Source organism: Condylura cristata, unplaced genomic scaffold (genome assembly GCF_000260355.1).
Source record: "Condylura cristata isolate star-nosed mole 26May11 unplaced genomic scaffold, ConCri1.0 scaffold00050, whole genome shotgun sequence".
NCBI lineage: Eukaryota > Metazoa > Chordata > Mammalia > Eulipotyphla > Talpidae > Condylura > Condylura cristata.
The window spans coordinates 1,241,298-1,246,353 of NW_004567151.1; the positions used below are offsets into that span (position 1 = coordinate 1,241,298).

General features: G+C 57.3%; 1 protein-coding gene across 1 annotated transcript in view; it reads left to right on the forward strand.

Annotated features, from left to right (window-relative positions):
* Nucleotides 1-4: 4 nt before the first annotated feature.
* Nucleotides 5-5,056, forward strand: part of SPATA45 (spermatogenesis associated 45) — an 18,670-nt gene continuing 13,618 nt past the window's right edge. The window contains exons 1-2 of the mRNA XM_004694921.2: nt 5-65; nt 1,088-1,258. The gene's annotated coding sequence lies outside the window, so the exon portion shown is untranslated. The remainder of the gene's footprint in view (nt 66-1,087; nt 1,259-5,056) is intronic.

Here is a 5,056-nt window from a genome sequence, read left to right on the forward strand (position 1 = left end):
CCCCCGGAGCGGGCGCCTGCAAGCCTCCTCTGGGCCCCAGGCCAATTGCAGTCCAGGTGGTCACGGTGAGCCTGCAGGTGTCTGCAACCCTCCCCCGCGCCCCCAGCCTCACCCCCACCCCCAGCCGGACACTGGCGATTTCTATTTGGCCCCATTCCCATCACCCACTGCGCGCCTGGGGAAGTCTCTGTTCTCAGAGGCGGTTCCCTCAGTTTCCACAAGGAGGAGGGTGCTTCTAGATTGTTCTGAAGCATTCTAGGGGGGGTCTTTAGTCTCAGCTTCCTCTGGGTATCCCACGGGCCGGCGGGCACCCGTTTCTTCCAGGATTGTGACAGCGGGCGCTTATCGTCCAGCTCACTTTGTCACTGGCCTGCCCAGGACGTGACCCATCTAGGGGGTCTGGACCCCTCGGGGACACATGGTTTTGGGGAGCATAAGTCTGCACACACAAACCCATATACTTTTTGGATAAATGTTGATTTCATGGGAGCGGTTAAGAAGGAGGGGTGGATCGCATGTCTTTTGCAGCAACTTGGATGGAGCTGGAAAAGGTCATGCTGAATGAGATAAGCCAGAAGGAGAAAGAAAAATACCCGATGGCTTCACTCATAGAAGAGTATAATGGACCAGGCGAGGAAATAACAAGAATAATGAACAGCCATATACCAGAGGCATTTTGGGGGGGTTAAGGGGGGAATGGGATCAAAACCGGGGGGGAGGGGCGGGGAGGGAAGTGCACGGGATTTTGGTGATGGCACACGGGTGACTTGGTGATGGGAAACCCGCGGGGATGACAACTGAGATGGCAAAAAAAAAAAAGTACAAAATGATGTAAAACTAAACTGTTATAAAATTAAAAAATAAATAAAAAATAAATCTTCAAAAAAAAGGAGGGGTGGATCTGTTTCTGAAGAAGACATGTCTGTGGAAACGGCCTTTTCTGGCTTTTTTTCTGATCCGTGTGTCCGGCGGTGGTTTGTTTGCGAGCTCAGGAGAACCAACCCGGAGGCAGCTGACCAGACGTCCTCAGCAGCTAGGGCTGAGTCATATTTTGGTGGTGCCTGAAGTGAACCTTAATCTCTTCCAGGAAGGAAACTACTAGAGGGATCGGCGGGGCGTCAGAGACTGAGCTGCCTGGTGGGTCCGAACGGCCACTTCTGAGATTTGGATCAGTCACAGTTGAGTGACAGGCGATAAGAAGGCTCCAGGTACCACAGTCCCGGCGCCAGGAGGAGTGAAGTGGCCGGTCTGAGCAAAGGTGAGCAAAGGTGTCTCACGGTCTAGCAAGGTAAGCCGTGAGATCCGTTTCAGGGGTGTTGGGGAGAAAGGGTGCGAAGAGGGCCCTCCCTGGGGGCGCGACGGGTTAAAGCGCAGCACGATGAAGCTCTCCACAGCCACTGCTCCCCACAGCCACTGCAGCACCAGTTCCATCCGCGGCTAGGGGGTGACCCCCAGGGTGCAGCAGACCCCTCCTGTCTCCCCGCTGCTCCCCTCAGCAGTGGGCTTCATCCATCGGCCTGTTCTGCTCCCCACTCTGTGTCTGGGGAGTCCTCTCTCCCACCACACCTCTGGCCTGTACCCCAGTTCTGTCTGCAAAAATAAATCTTTTTTTAAAAAAAAGAAAAGAACGGATGCCTTAGGAACCTCCAGGCCTGTCGACGTCACCCCAGCCCAGACCAAAGCCTTGAAGACAGGGACTAGACAAACCCCGTCCTCACGGAAGGGACCTGATCGCCCTCCCTGAAGTATTCACTTCCTCCTTCCCCCTACTTTAGCAAATACACCCTTTACCAACCTTTGGGTGTGGCTTATACTGTTGAATAATACTAAGCGCCATGGGGGAGGACCTGCAATCCGGCCATCCATTTCATATTGGGGTGCCCGGTAATGGGGGGGGTGTAGACCCATTCTCCTACCCTCACTCTGCAGCTCTGTTACCTGAGGAGCAGTAAGTACCCAAGTACCCATCGTGAGTGCCCGATGCCATGTGTACCAGCGTCCTCTGTGGCAAATTGGGCATGAGGGGTAGGGAAAGCTGCAAGCATCCAGGACTGGGGTACAGGCCAGAGGGGCAGGGGCGGTAAGAGGATTCCCCAGACACACAGTGGGGAGCAGAGCAGGACAGGCTGCCTGATGAAGTCCACTGCTGAGGGGAGCAGCGGGCGGGCCAGGAGAGGTCTGCCGCGCCCTGTGGGTCCCCTCCGGGGCAGGCGGGGATCGAACTCATGCGGAAGTGGCTTAAGCTTCTCAGTGCTGCGCTTTAACCCGCTGCGCCACCAGCGAGGGCCCTCCAGCAGGTCCCTTTTGAAGAAAAAAAATCAAGGTATCATTGACATACATTTTTAGAAGCACAGCAGGATTCAGTGTTTGTATATGTGGCAAAATGACCTCTCCACGCCGTTCATAACATCCACTGGTCACCAAGCAGTAACAGATATTTTCTGCTGTGGTGACAGCTTTCAGAATTACTCTTAGCAACGTTCAAACAGGCAGTATCACGTGGTCACTGCTGTCACCGTGCTATAGACGTGACCCCAGACTGACCTCATAACCAGAAGTCTGGGGCGCTGGACCTCGGGGGCCCTACTCCGCTGGCCATCGTCAGACACAGCTGCTGTGTGCACACTGCCCCTGTGGGATGAGTGACAGTCTCGGGCTGGCTCCTGGGTGGTGCTGGGATTCTGAATAGCGAACTTAGGGAGTAGAGGGGACATTGCTCATCCCAGCGACTGGGATGGCCCAGGGGACAGGGCTGGGCCTTTCCCGTTGCCGCCTCGGCAGCAGGCCCCTAGAAAGACAGGGTGGGTTTCACCCGCACCAAAAGCTTCAGCCATTGGCCGCCAGCTGGGTTGAATGCTCCAGTCAGGAGGGATCCAGAGTGGGGCGCCCAGAAGTGGGTGCAGGGAGCCTAGGTCACCTGGGGGGGGTCACTAAGGGCCAGGGGCCTGGGGGGTCACTGAGCTGTCCACCTGACCCTGCTCGCCACCCTTGGAACTAAAGCCCCCACTGCCGTCGATCCAGTGTCCAGTGCCCATCCTGACCTTCGGCCTGGGTTTGGGGCTGCCCTTGTAGGCGGGATGGCACTGATGTCATTTGAGTTCGGGGCCCTTGGGTCCACCTTGGGAAAGGTTTCGTCCGAGCTCCCCTGTCAGCGGCACGCGGCGAGAGTCTTCACGAGACAGAGACTCGGTTATATTGAAAGAGCAAGTTTATTGGAAAGAGACGGGAGAGGAAAAGACACTTCACAGACATGCGGACAGGGAGAGCTGCCCCTGAAGGGGCGGGTTTGCAGGGAGAGAGACCTGCGTGGCGGCAGGTGGGCGGCCTTGGGAGAGCGGCCTCCCCTCAAGGAGGTCAGAGCAGAGAGGTCCTGGCAGGTGCAGGTCGCGGGCAGGCAGGAGGCCGCTGCCCTGCGGAGGGAGAGAGCGGGCGGGAAGAATCACCGGCATGGGCACAGGTGGGCAGAGGACAGCTGCCCTGAGCTGGCAGAGAGGGAAAACAGGAGTCCCTGCGGCCACACATGACCATTGACCTCACCCAAAACCTTGTCCAGTGTTTTAAAGTCCCAAGCAAAAGTTTTCCAAGATGGCGTCTCCTCGCCACTGAGGCACGTGGCACGTGGCAGCGGCAATAAGCTGGGCCCCAACTTGAGCAGCAGGAGATGCCCGCAGAGCGGGACAGGCACCTTGGAACAGCGACTGTCCAAGCACGTGGCACACTCACAGCTCAGCCAGGCGCCGCTCCGGGCTCGCCTCCCCTGCCAGGCTGGGACTGCAGCCTGGAACCTTCTGGTGTTCGGCCACCTGCAAAGCTCCTCAGCGCCTCTGAGGCTGGCTGCTGGAAGCCCCTCCATGTCAGAAGGGCTGCAGAAACTTCTGGAAGGTCCGCAGAGTGAGGCGGGAATGACTGGCCGCCTTCCTGGAGGCTGACCGGAAGTCTTTTCCGTTTCCTATCAGCCTCCGGCCCACAGGCCTGTCTCTGAAGACTGCCTGGGGTGTTCCATCCTCACCAGCACCCCCTGGCGGGGTTGGGGGCACCTGTGTGGGTCTGGTAACCCTAAGTGGCCTGTCCAGCCTCCGGTTGCTGCCTACAAGTCTGTATTCCTAAAGCAGGGTCAGAACTGCCCGGTCATACACGGTGACTGTCACACTGTCACGTCAAGAAGAGCATTAAGCTGGATCAGCCTGGGGAGGGTGTGAATCAGGAGGTGTGGTCTGGACCGCCCGGGGTGGGGGAGTGAGGAGGGGTGCTAATACTGTTCAGGGCAGGAGAGGGGCACCCCAGCCCCCCAACCCTGCCCACTCTAAATAGGTCCCACCATCCCGGTCCGCCACATCAAGACAAAACACTCTAGTGTGTAAGACCTTGGTGGAAAGGAACTTGAATGCAGTTCTGTGCGGTACAGAAAAGGGCAAGGTAGTTTCCTAACCAAGCTTCGGAAGTCACGTGTCCCCTCCAGGGTCAATGCCCAGCCCCGCGGGGTGGCCCGCAGCAGGGCCTCGGGCCTGCAAGCCTCCCGTGGCTGGAGGGAAAAGGCATCATCAAGAGAAAAGTTGCTACTGTCAATCAAAGGCTCACCAGGGTCTGTCCCCCCCAGCCCAGGACCTGAAGCCAGGTAGCTTACCTGTTGCTGAGTGTGTTATAGGGCACCCCAAATCTGTTCCAGAACAGGGGGAGAGGGACACCCCTGAAGCCCCAAAATCTGGCTTCTGCCATCCGCCGCAACAGGACAAAACATATAAAACTTTCATGAAAAGGGACTTTAATACAGTGAATATACAATACGGAACACAAAGAATAGAACTTCCAAATCAAATACCTGAAGTGACCCTCCCCTCGTGGGCAAAAGTCCACCCAGGAGGGATCGGCCCAGAGCAAGGCCTGACAGCCGCCACGAGACTAAAGCACCTTCTGGCCGGGACCCGAAGAGAAGGGTCAGACATGGCCAGACACGTCTGGGAGGAAAAGAGCAACATCAGAATCAATAAAAACACGGCCACAGCCACCCCCCTACAGGTCTCTCCCCCACATCTGCCTTCGCCAGTCCAGGGTCAGG